This window comes from Eptatretus burgeri, chromosome 2 (assembly GCF_056783735.1).
Source record: "Eptatretus burgeri isolate ZD-2024b chromosome 2, Ebu_testis_v1, whole genome shotgun sequence".
Lineage (NCBI taxonomy): Eukaryota > Metazoa > Chordata > Myxini > Myxiniformes > Myxinidae > Eptatretus > Eptatretus burgeri.
Window position 1 is genome coordinate 135266169 of NC_140962.1, and position 15375 is coordinate 135281543.

At 34.4% G+C, this 15375-nt stretch overlaps 1 long non-coding RNA gene across 1 annotated transcript; it reads left to right on the top strand.

The window, feature by feature from the left end:
• The first annotated feature begins 716 nt into the window (after positions 1–716).
• Positions 717–2670, top strand: LOC147033216 (uncharacterized). The gene is made up of 4 exons (XR_015052304.1): positions 717–1608; positions 1744–1902; positions 2225–2282; positions 2507–2670. It is a non-coding gene; the product is annotated as an uncharacterized LOC147033216 (long non-coding RNA).
• Positions 2671–15375: the final 12705 nt, after the last annotated feature.

Consider the following 15375-nt stretch of genomic DNA (forward strand, 5'->3'; position numbering starts at 1 on the left):
ACACATACATAGAGCAAGACCCGAAACACCAATGACCTGAAGACTCGGACTTTCCTCCTCCTGCACAGATCCCGCCAACGCCACACCCCATAATCCAGAGAATCCATGACTCCGCATTCAGCACCTCGAGGGCCCCCAAAAGGATATCTAGAGTCTACGCAATGATGACTGCATCATCTGCCAAATCAAGGTCAGAGATCTTGGCATTTCCAAACGATGCACCGCAGCTTGATCTCTCCAACATCCTCACCAGAATCTAGTCCATACAAGCCCTGGAAAGTATGTGGGGCAGTATACACCCCTGACAAAGTCCAGTAACAATTGGAAATAAGTTGAAGATGGTATCACCACATCTCACAGCACTCTCAGTACCAGAGTTTAGCTTCCACATCAGATCAATCAATTTTGCTGGTACACCACAAAGACCAAGAATCCACCAGAGTGCTTCCTCATTTACTGAATCGAAAACTTTGCAGAGATCAACATAGGCTGCAAGCAGCCCCTGCCTGAACTCTCATCTGTGTTCAGTGAGGAACAGAAGGCCAAGGATACGGTCAATCGTTGACCCCTTTGGTGTTAAGCCTGATTGCTCTGGGTGCTGTTGTTCGAGCAGATGGTGGTGAACCCCATCAATAGTTTTCTGAGCAAAGACCTTGCCCTGCACTGAGAGCAGTCACCCATCGGTAGTTGTTGCAGTCCTGGCGATAACCCTCTTACAACACAGGGATATGGTACACCTATTCTAACCGGGGCATACACCGGGACCAGTATACTGGTACTCATTTCGCCGACCTCGGAAGGATGACAGGCTGAGTCAACCCCCTGGTGTTAATTCAGCAGCTGAGCGGGATTCAAACTCGGGACACTGGGATCCCAAGCCGCCACCCTAACCACTAAGCCAACACCAGGCTTTGTATATATATATAACCAGGCTATCCCAAGGTATATTTATTTGTCTCCCCTTTAACCTGGAGGTTGATCAGCTCACTCATTGAACCTATAAAGATTTGTTCATTCTCAAATTCCTTCAATAGTTTAATTTTCTTTGCAAAATAATCCCCATCTAAAATATTGACAAACAAAACATTTGAATCTTTATATTTTTTAAGATACCCCTTTTGTGCCATTACGAAATGATAAACTTCTCTTAATGATCTCATCTGACCACCGCCCGAGTTGCAAATCATTTTTGTGTATAAACCACGCCATAAAAAAGTTTTGTTTCAAATGTTTTCAGTTCATGCCGTGAAAATGAGGAAGTGTTTTTTGACACGGTCGTGCTGTGTGGTTTTAGACAGTCATGCTGTGAAAAAATAGGAACTATTCTGTGAGACAAGGTCTCGTGTTTATATTTTATCTCAGAACACGAACTGAAAACATTTGAATCAAAACCATTTTAAGTATGTTTTGTAAATGATTCATACAATCGCCCAGTTATTTTCCAAGCTGTCATTTCCTGTGGCCGCACCCAATGCTTAGGGAATTTCCTCATTGTTGCCTTATAAGTGATTCACCAGACAAAGTTTCTGCCAGACGGGATTTTCATTTTTACAACTGAGACATGGATGATCTCTCTTCCGATGAAGGCAAAAGCTTACTACAGAGTTGGTAAGTTTGTTTGGTTTTCTCTTTGAACGATGAAGCAAATGATTATTAATTAAATCATGATAATTCTGATATATATATATATATATATATATATATATATATATATATATATATATATATATTTTTCCCTGACAGGGCATTGGAAGAAATTGAGTTTACGTATCACGACGTGGTTCATGAAATTAATACTCTTATTGAAGAGATCAATGATTTTAGAAGAGAATTGAAAGACATTTTCAATGAGTGGCACGAAGTCTTATCACGTCCTATCATCTCGAAGGAATTAAACCAATGGTGAGACACGTGTGTGTGTGTGTGTCTGTCTTCCTACCTACCTCTCTCTGCTCTTATTGAAGAGATCAATGATTTATAATGACTGGTCTCTGATCTCGAATGAATTAAACCAATGGTGAGACACGTGTGTCTATGTGTGTCTATGTGTGTGTGTGTGTGTGTGTGTGTGTGTGTGTGTGTGTGTGTGTGTGTGTGTGTGTGTGTGTGTGTGTGTGTGTGTGTGTGTGTGTGTGTGTGTGTGTGTGTGTGTGTGTGTGTGTGTGTGGCTTTCCCTGTCTGTGTGTCTCTTTATCTATACCCTTGACTTATTTTTTTTTTTCAGCACTATCGCACAACATCAGCTGTTGAAGCAATCTTGTACAACACATGATTTTCTGGAGGTAAATATTTCTGAATTATTATTAATATCACTCTCTCTTTAGAATGTCGTCTAATGTTGTTTGCATTATTAGTTTGAACGCGGTTTTGTCAGTACACTGGAATTAATTTTATTGACCTTGAAAGGATGACAGGCTGAGTCGGCCTCCTGGTGTGTTAATTCAGTGGTCAACGAGGCTTACTCATATTACCATGTAATTATTATCCACTTTTTGTTTCAAAACAGAATATGGTGTCTGAGTTTCGAAATCACAAGACATCTGGAGAAGATTGCTGGGAAAGATTATACATTCTCGCAAATGAATATTTAATATTTTCAATATTAATAAATTATATTTGTTTTGTATACAATTACTTGATTCTGAATTACAAAAAGAGGATCAAAACATGAAGGGAGGGTAGGTGCGCCCCCCCAATGACCCATCACCCCCTCATCCCACCCCTCCCTCCCCATGTGTGTGTGTGTGGGGAAGGGTGGGGGTGGGATGAGGGAGGTGGTGGGTCAAAGGTGGGGGGCGCACAGGGGGATGAGGGGGTGGGGCTTGTGTGGGAGGGGCTTGTGTGGGCGGGGCTTCGGTGGGGCTTGTGTGGGCGGGGTGTGGGTGGGGCTTGTGTGGGTGGGGCTTGTGTGGGAGGGGTTTATGTGGGTGGGGCTTATGTGGGCGGGGCTTCGGTGGGTCTTGTGTGGTCGGGATGTGTGTGGGCGGGGTTTATGTGGGTGGAGCTTGTGTGGGAGGGGTTTATGTGGACAGGGTTTATGTGTGTGGAGTTTTTGTGTGGAGCTTGTGTAGACAGGACTTATGTGGGAGGGGTTGATGTGGGCAGGGTTTATGTGGGCAGGGGTTTATGTGGGTGGAGCTTATGTGGGAGGGGCGAATGTGGATGAGGTTTGTGTGGATCAATGGATGGGTGGAGAGATGGGTGGATGGGTAGATGAGTGGAGAGATGGGTGGATGGGTGGATGAGTGGAGCTTGTGTGGATAGGTGGATAATTTTTTAATTAAATAAACATGTTGTGTGTGGGGGAACTAATTAACTAATCACTAATTATATGATTATGGGTGGAGCTTGTGTGTGTGTGGAGCTTGTGTGGAGCTTGTGTGGAGCTTGTGTGGAGCTTGTGTGGAGCTTGTGTGGGGTTTGTGTGTGGTGGGGCTTGTGTGGGCGGGGTTTGTGTGGGTGGGGCTTGTGTGGGTGGAGTCAAAAAGGGGCGGAGTCAAAAAATTTCACTTTATTGGAGCTTGTGTGGAGTTTGTGTGGAGCTTGTGTGGAGCTTGTGTGGGGTTTGTGTGTGGTGGGGTTTGTGTGGGAGGGGTTTATGTGGGTGGGGCTTGTGTGGGTGGAGTCAAAAAGGGGCGGAGTCAAAAAAATTCAATTTATTGGAGCTTGTGTGGGGTTTGTGTGTGGTGGGTTTGTGTGGGTCTTGTGTGTGCGGGGTTTATGTGGGTGGAGCTTGTGTGGGAGGGGTTTATGTGGGTGGGGCTTGTGTGGGTGGAGTCAAAAAGGGGCGGAGTCAAAAAATTTCAATTTATTGGAGCTTGTGTGGGGTTTGTGTGTGGTGGGTTTGTGTGGGGCTTGTGTGGGCGGGGTTTGTGTGGGTGGGGCTTGTGTGGGTGGAGTCAAAAAGGGGCGGAGTCAAAAAATTTCAATTTATCTTTGTATTTTGTAATTCCTGTGAATAAAATGAACCTAAAATCTCTTCCCCTTCCAAATCATATATCTTATAAGTCCAAGGAACCGTATCTATTACATCAACAATTTTAAAAAGCTCGTTGGTCCATCTTTTCGTATAACCTTTTTCAAAATGAGATTTCCACCTATATATTCTTACGATATCACCAACTTTGAACTTAGGTTTTCTGACATTAATCTCTTTTTCATATTTTAATTTTGTAAATGTTTCTCATGGTTTCATATTTGTTGCCGTGTGAATCGTGTCATTATACTTATCCACAATATCCTGAATAAAAGATGACCATTGTTGTGAACCGAGTTGTGTGAATTTTTTATATAGTCTCTCTTTTAAGGTACGATTAAAACGTTCAACAACAACTGCCTTCCCTTCATTAAAGGTACTGTATAATGTAATACTGTTATTTTTTAGAAAATTCATAAATGTCTTGTTATAAAACTCTCTACCCTCATCAGTCCACAATTTTTTAGGTTTTCTCTTACTTTTATTAAATATCTGTTGAAAAGCTAACATAAGAGTATTACCTGTTTTGTTTTTTAAAGGGACAACCCACACATATCTACTCCTCAAATCAATAACGGTTAAAGCATACTTGTACCCCTTATCATTATTGAGTTCAATCAAATCAGCAGACCAGATATAATCTACTTCCTTGGAATAAACTTTCCTTCTCTGAAACTTTGTGAATATTGGTTTATGTAATTCATCAGCTAATTGCTCTTCAGTCTTAATGACATCATTAGAGCTTACAAGTTTTTTGAATTTCCAAGTCCAAGTTTCAATTTAGCACTGATCATCTTCTTCACAATGAACCGATCAACTTTTTCTCTCAAGGTTGGATTTTGTATCAGAGACAAATTATACAACATTTCTCAATCGGCTTCATGCTTTTCTTCCAACGTTGTGGTATTCCCATAATCAATATCGTGTCTCATGCACACTTCATCAACTCTATTGATAGGCTGACTCCAGGATTTAGGATTGTCTGCCTCATCTAATCTTTTATCCAAGTTTGTGCCTGGACCACAGAAAGAATACCCTGGAAGATGTAATTCCCCTGGTATTCCAGTAGTTGTAAATTTACTTCCTGATAAAAACTTTTGTATATCTCCTCCGAGTTTGTGTTTGGAGATAAATTGATTTTTTTGAACCACACACCGAACATATACCTTTTTGGATAACCCTGTTATTTTTACTTTTAATATATGAAATATTTTTAGTATTAGTTTTCTTTTTACATTTGAGACAATAACTCATTTATTTATGTGAAAAAGTCCTGCAGAGTGCAAAAACCTTTTTAGTTTCCAACATGCACATTTGAATCTTAATTTTTAAAACATAAAGAATCCTAAGAAATGCCTTCACTCTCTCCTCCATTTATTGAAGAAAAAACTTGAATTAAAATGAATAGCTTGACGATGTCAATAGTCTTGAAGAAAATATTGCAAATAGACTTGTCAATTCTTTGTTTTCCTCCTCGGTGGGTTGAGTTATTTTCTGTAATACCACCAATCTTTTTTGAATCTCACTGGTTTCCATATTTTGATATTTATTTTGTCTCGCTCTTTCCTCCCTCTCCTCCCTCTCTCTCTTCTCTTTTTCCTCCTTCTCTTTCTTCTCCCTCTCCTCCTTCTCTTTCTTCTCCCTCTCCTCCTTCTCTCTCTTCTCATTTTCCTCCTCTTCCCTCTCTTCTTCAACTCCTTCCTCATCCCTTACTATCCTTGAATCGTTTACACCCCATAGAATATTATACATATATTCATCAGGATTTCTTGTTATTCCTGCATCGAAAATAATTTTTTTACAACAGGAAACCAATAAAATTTCTTTTGAATTTCTAAAAGAGCCTTACCTTTTCTTAACTTTATAATTTTTTCATTATTTAACATTCTAATTAAATCTAAAGTTGTCGGTTTATCAACATCAGCATAATGCCAATCTTTTATTGAAAATACCTCATTCTTATGTTGTAGAACATATTTATTAAAATACCGAATACCCTTTTCTTGAAGGTATGCTTGGACACAGAAATGATAATTTTCTTGAAGCCTTCTTGCTGTCATTTATGTATTAGAAATATATGTTAGAATAATATTATGGCACGAAACACCTCCCCATCTTCCCATAGTTAAATCATTTTGTATTTCCTTACTTATTATATATAATCCTGTTTTTCTGTTTTCATGAGATAAACAAGGGCAAAACCATTATTATATTTACCCTTATTAAATTCTTTTATTTGTTGTTTACTAATCGTGGACCCACAAAACTCATTCTCGATACCAAGTGGATAATATTCTTCCTTACGAGACTGATTTAATTGTTCCAGGTCTTCGAGGTTAATTTTAAATGACCAATTATACCCTAAATCATTCATATCATACCCCCATTGTTCTATTCTCATACAAACGATACGCCCTTCTTTATAAAAATTTATTTTAATTCGAACTGTGAATTCTGTATGACCTGGAGATAATATCAACACTTCTGTATCTTTGGAATACACAGCCGTTTTATTTAAGGATATATATTGTGATAAATCGCTTAATCTCACCAAGTCATTCGCGTCAGTCGGGCTTGGATAATTTTTAATTTAAAAGCATTTTTCATGTTAATATTTTTGGTTATATTATATTTATGTCGTTCAGCCTGTGCCTTTGTGTAATAATTTGATAAATCAATATCCAGTTCTTGAGATACACCAAAGATAGAACCATCTTTACCAACATAAGTCATTTATATTAGATTAAAAATAATATCATAAAATTTTTTATTTTTGTTGAGTTGAAATAACACATATAGACATAATTGACCACAACACTTGGAATTTAATTCTTGGACTTGAAATGTTTGATAAACACCATTCTGTAAGATTTTATAACTTCAACAGGTGGTGGAAGGCCAAAACTATCAAAATAATATTTGTCTTGACTATTAAAAATACAAACCCAATGAGAACCGTTCCCATTATTATCTTCTAAGTTCATAATAATATTCTTTGTATGTTTCGGCACATTTGTTAATTCATCTCTCATACAAATAACCACATTATGAATTTTTAATTTCTTACAATATTTGACAAGTTGTAAATTTGATGTTGTATTCTTTCCAAATTTTTCCAACCACTCATCAATGTTCATTTATTTATTAGAAAGATATAATCCATTACCTCTTTTCGTTAATTTTACACCTGCTTGTGCAATAGAAGAAAGCATATCTCCAACTAACAATCTCGCTTTATCAGGCAGACCTTCAAGTTTTTCAGCAAAATCTACAATTACGCCACTTCCACTAATTTGTTTCTCCAACTCTTTGTTATGTCTTTCCAATTCTTTTTGAGCCTGGAGTTGAGCCTTCCTTTCGTTGGCAGTTTTCACCGCTGTTGAAATACCACCCGTCAATGCTCCAACCGCACTTAAACCAGCAAATAAAGGAATTAGAAATGGGAGAAATCCTCCACTCGTCTCTCTTATTGAATATTTTTTCAACATTGGTTTTGTCATTTTAATTTTAAGTGAGCCAGTGTCATTCAAGATTTTAACCTGTTCTCTTGTGAGCAAAACATCAATTCTTACTGCTCCTTTTCTCTGAATTGTATTAACGTTAATTGTACAAGGCTTTTGATTTTGAACACAAGATGATAGTTTATGAAGATTGATTTGATTAACATATACCCCAGTTGGTACTTTGCCACTCATTTATTTAACAAAAAATTATGTGAGACTAATCATCACACCATTATCTGTATTAATCTGCAATTCTGTTTCTTCCAAAAGCAAACAATATGTATCAACTTCTTCACTCTCTCCTCTTTCAATGTATAGGGAAGTATCCACTCGATTAGACTTTATAGTTTCCTTTTGCGCGCTCAGGTCAAACGCATAGATTGTATACAAACTTTTAAATGCTGTCATATCCAAAATAGGTTCTTTATTTCCATTACTTTCACACACCTTTTGGTAAGACTTGTATGCTTCAGCAAAATCATTTTTTTCCCAATTAATTTCCAATCTATCTCGTGGATAAAATGTTCCATCTCGAGAAACGCGAAGTTGTTTCACCTTAGCATTATCACTCAATGCATTATTCTTATCAGTCGCAGTATCACCATCTGGCTTTTTAAAAATGATCCACAGATATCGTGGCTTTCCTTCCAGAACACCCAAATTCCACGTGTAAGTAGTTTGATTGAGTTTAACGTGTTGACATCTTCTTTTGAGGTATGATACACTGAGTGGTTTCTTTGAGTTAAGTCTTCGATTCAACATCTCTTCTGTTTTAAGATTAGGAGTATATTCACTGATATACCAACTCATCTCCTCAATCACAAATTTATTCTGTTCACCAAAAGCACTGGCAACACCAAAAAGCAATCGATTTTCATTATCATTCCTTTGTAGTTGAAATCTAATTTTAAGACCATACAGAACTTTATCATGATCACAAAATCCAAATATACCTTTAAGAGGAACCGCCACAGTAAAACTATTTTCTGCTTTTGTATCATCATTATACGCTCCTTTCCTTTGAATATATCCAGGGTCTGTGTTTGTTCCCGTTGACATATCAGGAATAAAACCTTCGACAGACCCCTTTCCCATTCTATCACTGAATGTATAGAGTGTAAATTTTATCATTTCAGATACAGCAGAGACATAATCAACCGCTTCAACTTCTTGTGTTCCAATATACAAACGCACACTATCAAACATTTTCCAGAAGAAATCATTTACAAGTGTAGCGTTTGTGTTATTCCCAGCTTTAGTGAATTTAAATTTACACAACAAGAAACTTTCGGAGAGATTCAAATAGGTTTGTTGATTATTTATTTCAAAACTTTTTGTACCATTCGTATTCCAGTCTGTTCCAGTTATTGCATTTACCTTGAAGTAATCTTCTTTTTTAGTGGAGTTTGAGATAATAATAGTATCATCCAAATCATAGATACTATCAATTGCTTCCATACTTGTATTTATTTAGGAAAAAAGATGTTAAAACTTTTGAAACCCTGATCCAAGTATTTGAATTATTTTCTGTCGTTCTTGGGGGGACAACTGAGTTTTGCCTTTCTTAATTTCTTTTTTTGCTTGTAATTTATGAGATTCCTTCTGAGCATCTTTTATACTCTTTACAGCACCTGCTACATTTCCCACAGCAGAAGCAGTTGAACCAATTAGATCTTTATGTTTAAGAATAGTTGAACCAATACCCATGAGAGTATCAATTATCCCATCTCCTCTAAATTGATGTCCAACACCCCTTTGTCTCTTAGGTTTATAGTATCCTCTACCAAGATACATACCTTCACCCTTGTAGTATGGGGAAAGGAACATCCCATCCCCTGTAATTATTTTATATTTTCCCAACTCGTGTTTCCTCACAATAACCATCGTATTTATTTATTGGAAAACTTCACGTAGGTGAATTCTGATAGATATAACTTCTCCATTAAAAGAAATCACACGATTATCTTGGTCAGTTATCCTAAAATTTACTCTGTGTATGGTTTTTCCTGACACAGGTAGATAAACCAAATTTTTGGGTTCCATATTGAATTTATAACCAATTGGGGTTGAGTATGCACTGAATGAAAATATTGTATTTGTTTTTTTTTCCATCATTATAAGCACCATCAATCAAATCACAGTGAATTAACACCGAATTTATTCCTGAGGATATTTGAATGACATTATCACTGTAAAACGTCCCATTAGTTTCAATCTTTTTTGAGGAGAAACCCAATAACTCTCTAAATTAATTATCAATTGTGAAATCAACCTTGTAGTTATTTTTAACTTTAATCGTTGATTTTGAAGTATGTTTTTGAATGTTTATAACAATATTTTTTGGTTCATCACCCTGTTCTTTCATAAGACGAGCAATTTCGGAAGATATTTGAGAAATCTCATATGCTCCGGGTGAGACTGTTATCGTTTTGTATCCACTTCCTTGATTATAACTAAACTTGTCATTTTTATCAGTTATATTAAATAAGGTATTATAAGTTTCCATGGACAATAAAGATGCCTCATATTCTTTTGTTGTGTCAAGTTGTAGTGGGTATGGGAATGAAGATGTGTGGTCGCTTGTTGTGAAATTGAAACTAAGGATTGTGCTTCTCATCTTATTTAATATGAGATAAAATGTCTTTATATTGATATTTATTAATTATTTTCATGTTCATCAACTGGTCTAAAATGGCTGATGCTTCATTAAAACAATTGTTATTTCCAGCCTTCTGACTGCCTAACAACAATAACAGTCTATTAACTAATTGCGATGGGTCATTTGGAAGAAAACTAACACCTGAACCAAGGATACTTAAAGCCTGAATAATGTGTTTCTCCTTCTCATTCTTCCTACTTTTACCAGAAAGAATAACCTTATAATTTAGAGTGTTCAGCAAATCAATATATACTCTATCATCATTATTTTCCATATCCAATGGTTTATCAATATACTTTGATTCATCCTTCACAGTTGAACCTTGTCTTCCATCTTTTGTGAGAAGAAACATTAATCTCGGAGTTAGTTTAACAGGGGGTTGAGCAGAACTTAAGAACCTTAATTCATCATTAAATATCAATACCTTTTCTTGAACAAGATGAAATATTGCTGGTTGTTCTGTTGGAATGAGTCCTGCTTTGGTTTTTGAATCCGCTGAATATTCATTGTTTTGAACAGCATTCACAATATAATCAGGGGGTTGATTAATCTCTTCCAGTTGTTGAAATAAACCTTCATCATGTTCTAATTCTCCAATATGCTCTAATTCTTCCTCCGTCATTTGACTGAAATCTTTTAACATTTGGAGCTTTCTGGGAGTATATTCTACTGTGGGAACTGTGGAAACATCTTTCATTTTTCTTGGGAAGTTTTTAAAAGTGGTTTAAAAAATTTCTCTTGTTTTCTTTCAAATGCTTCTTCGCCCGTTAGTTTCTGTCTGCGTTTCTTCTTTATGTCTTCCTGTTGTTTTACAACTTTTGAAACCAACTCTTGATGTTCCTTAAATCTTCTTGCTCTTTCTTTTACATCCATTTATTTATTGTAAAATATCATTTAATGAATTGTAAAGATCAACAGGGAAATTTTCCTTTTCTTCATCATTCAAGTAGATGTGTTCAAATTAATCCTTTTCTTTAAATATTTCATCAAATTCTTTATTAACATTAATGCGAGTTGTAATTTCTTCTTCACTAATACTTGCATCTCTGCTTTTCATACGCTTTGCGTTGAGTTTCTTCATCAACATCAAAACCGAATGATAAAATCTTCACTCCACTCAGATGTTTAATAATTTGTCTCGTTCCTTCTGGATTAGTTTCTAATATCCCAACACCACCAGATTTTAGTTTCCTTAACTCACTCTTACAATGTGAATATTTTGTTGTACCAAGAGAAACCTCCTCAAACATTTGACCTTCATTCCTCAATCGCATATGTTCCTCCACTGAAATATAGTGATAATCTTCACCTTTTACTTCTCCAGGTCTTATTGCTCTAGTTGTTGTTGATACAATGCGTATCACGGGGTGTTTTTAAGTAAATTTACAATATTCTCATTTGTACTACACAAGAACCTTGATTTATGAAAGTTTTTTCCAGAAGCAGATTTACCCACAAGATTTATAATAATAGTTGTCATTTATATATGTAATTGTTTATAAAACAAAAAATATATCCCTTAATATCTCATCTTGTTTCACAACAATATATTTATATTTTTCAGTCGTGTGCTTCATGTAATCCTCAAATTTATTTTTACTACATAATGTAGAACAATTATCTCTCCAAAAATTATTGATATCTATTGAATTTAACTTGAATAAAATAAAAGTATTAGCATTGTTTCTGATGGAACGACGAGGAAGTTGAAAGTACGATTGACTAAGATAAATACAATTACAAGAAGAATGTCTCCCTCTTGTGTAGTAGCTGTCCATTACCGTTTGGTTTCTCTCATTAACACAATCATCAAAGATAACGAGGTTCTTTTTTGATTTATCCAAATCTTGGGGAGACGGTATATCATCCGTATTATCACTAAGAATACAAGTTATAGGATTTGATTTCTTTTTACATCTCTGTGCATCACAAAATAGTTGAATTATATCTTCAATGTTATAATCATTTAGGTTTTTTTGGCGTTTAAATAAACCGATTATATCTTCTTTTTGAAGACCAGCATTAAAACCTTGTGAGAGTAGTTGATACTCTGGTTGAAAACTCGACTTTGTGAAAATTATTAAATTGTCATAATCTAAAAAGTTGGGAGTGAGGAGCATTTTTAAAAGTAAGCAGGTTTTTCCACATCCACTTGAACCAACTATGAGACATCTTAATGAATTTGGGAGATTTTTATGGTTGTTAAATTTTATCTTATTTTCCCAAATAGGTAAAAAATCATTCATTTATATATTTGAAAAACAGGTTATTTAATTTATTATTGGCTTTTTTAGAAACTCTATATTTTATCCTAAGTTCAGGTTTAATTTCAAGATAATCCATTATTTTATTTATACAATATCTTGTGTTGATATTTCCCTGAAAATTACATCCATGAATAATATACAACAACAATCCTTTGAACATTTCTCTTATACGTTCAGTTTCTTCCCTTGTAAGGAAAGGTGTGTTATCATCCTCATACTTTACATTCATTTCTCTAATCAATCTTGTAAAGTAATTCATTTTTGGTGTAAATCTAAAAGAATTATTTTCCTTTTTATATTTTTTTTATCATTAATTAGAAGATAATCACAGAATATACATTGTTTATAGGCTTTTGACTCTGTGTTTAATCCCCGTCTTTCACACGCAGGACAATTCTCAAATTTGTCATATGGAGAATCAGGAAAGTCTAGCATATTTATAAAGTAAAACTTTACTTAAACTGAAATTCATCTATACTTTCAGTTGTATATTACCATCGATATCGATATATTTTGTTTCATTATCAGATTCAACGACAACATTTTTTATATTAAAGGTAATTTTAAAATTATCGTTAACTACTATTGAACGAAATGTCATTTCACCTGATATATTAACATCCTTTATTTCATCAGGATTTACATCTTTAGGGTTGTTGAAAAAAATACAAATTTCTCCTTGCATATTACAGATGGTCTTATCTTTTCTTTCTAAAGCTTCATCCAAAAGGTTTTTGTTCTTTGATACTTTTTCTTGTTTCATTGCTTTTTCTAGTTTTGAATATATTACTAGAAGGAGAGGAGAAACTTTTGTTAGAGATACTTTAATTGATGTTCTACCAGGTATACTAAAAGCCCTTCCACTGAAGGAAATTGAAGAACTCATATTATTTACCATAATAGTTTTTATCCAATAGTTGTTATATTTATCTTTGTTCAATTTTACATCCTTGACATATTTCTCAGTATCTTTAACAGATGAAGAGATTGATTGAAACTTGTCTTTTGTGTCTTGAAACATTGTATTTATTAAGTGAAAAAGTTGGAGGATAAAATGGTTTTAAGCACAGATTCACCTGTAAAACAAACGAAATTTTCATCAAGAAAATTTTAGTTTAAGCAAAGATTTATTATATAAATATGGTGAATACAACATACTGCGATGTTTGTAATCACGAATATAAACATTATAGAAAACACCTCCGAACCAACAAACACACATTTAGTCTGTTTCATAAAATATCTCCTCTTGAGTTGGAAAGAAAACATTGTGATATCTGTTCAAAGGATGTTTTGAAGAGTAGTTATAATAAACATCTTCAATCACAAAAACACAAGAAAAATGAGTTTAAAGTAAAGGGAGACTATTATATTGAAAACACTGATGGGGCATTTAAAGGGCATATAAAAATAAGGATTTTTCAATTTGGAGAACCCGGTCCATCATCAATAGCTGAATCAATTGAAATAGTGAAACCCGATGTTGAAAAATTTATTAAAAAGACATTAAAAGAAATGAAAACTTTAAAGTTTTATATGGGAGTGAAAATGAATATGAAAAGACAAGATGAAGAACAAACTCCTTATATGAGAGCAGATCTTCATTTTATAACATCATTTCAAGATTTTTTGAATAGTGGGGTTTATGAAGAACTATCAAGACAAGAGGAGGATGTTGATAATACAGTGGTAGGAAGTGGATTCAATATTAAAAAAAATCATCTTTTTAGATATACACATTCTAAAAATCAAACCCTCTTAAAGCTTCTTCTTATATTGAATTACCAAAAGAAATAAAACTAAAGAAGGCAGTTGTTAATATTAAGAACAATGATAATAAATGTTTTCTCTGGTCTGTTCTTGCTCACTTACATCCACCAAAATGTAATTCAGAAAGAGTAAAACAATATATGAAATATGAGAATACCTTGGACATTAAAGATTTTAAATTCCCAATGCCACTAACAGATATTCCTAAATTTGAGAAAAAGAATAATCTTTCTATTAATGTATATGGATTAACGGATACAAACAAAGTTCAAATATTAAAAATTTCAAACAACTATAAAAATGAAGAAACACACATTGATCTTTTATATTTTAGTGTTGGAAAGAATTCACATTACACATACATCAATAATTTATCAAGATTAATCTCTTCTCAGGTATTCAGAACAGCAAACAAAATATATCCTTGTAAGCGATGTCTTAATTCATTTCATACAAAAGAACGATTAGAACAACATTCAAAATATTGTAGTAATCATAAATCAGCTGTAATTACAATGCCTAAACCTGGTGAAAAGATTTCTTTTGAAGATTATAATAAATCTATCATGCACCCATTTGTGATATACGCTGATTTTGAGTGTATCCTTAAAAGATTAATACTGCTTCTCCTAATCCAAAAGAATCATATACAAATAAATATCAAAAACATATTCCTTGTGGTTTCTGTTATTATATCAAATCATCTGTTGGAGAAAAGTATAACAAAGTTGAACAATATCGTGGAAAAAAAGCTTCACAAGAGTTTGTAAAACGATTAGAAAAGGATTGTATAAGACTCACTAAATTAATGAAAGAAACAAATGAACCGATGAAATTAACCAAAGAAGAAAAATTAGAATTTAGAAAGAACAATATCTGTCATATTTGTGAGGCGGAAATTAAGGAGTCAAAAGTTAGGGATCATTGTCATCTTACTGGTAAATATAGAGGTCCCGCTCATTCCTGTTGTAATCTTAATTATAAATTACCTTCTTTTATTCCAGTCTTTCTTCACAACAGCGCCAACTATGATACACATCTATTTATAAATGAACTTTCAAAAACACCAGGGAATATTTCTGCCATAACAAACACAAGTCAAAAGTATATTTCATTTACAAAAATGATATTCACAAAACCTATAACTCGTATTCGGTTTCTTGATTCTTACAAGTTTATGGGAACACCACTAGCCTACCT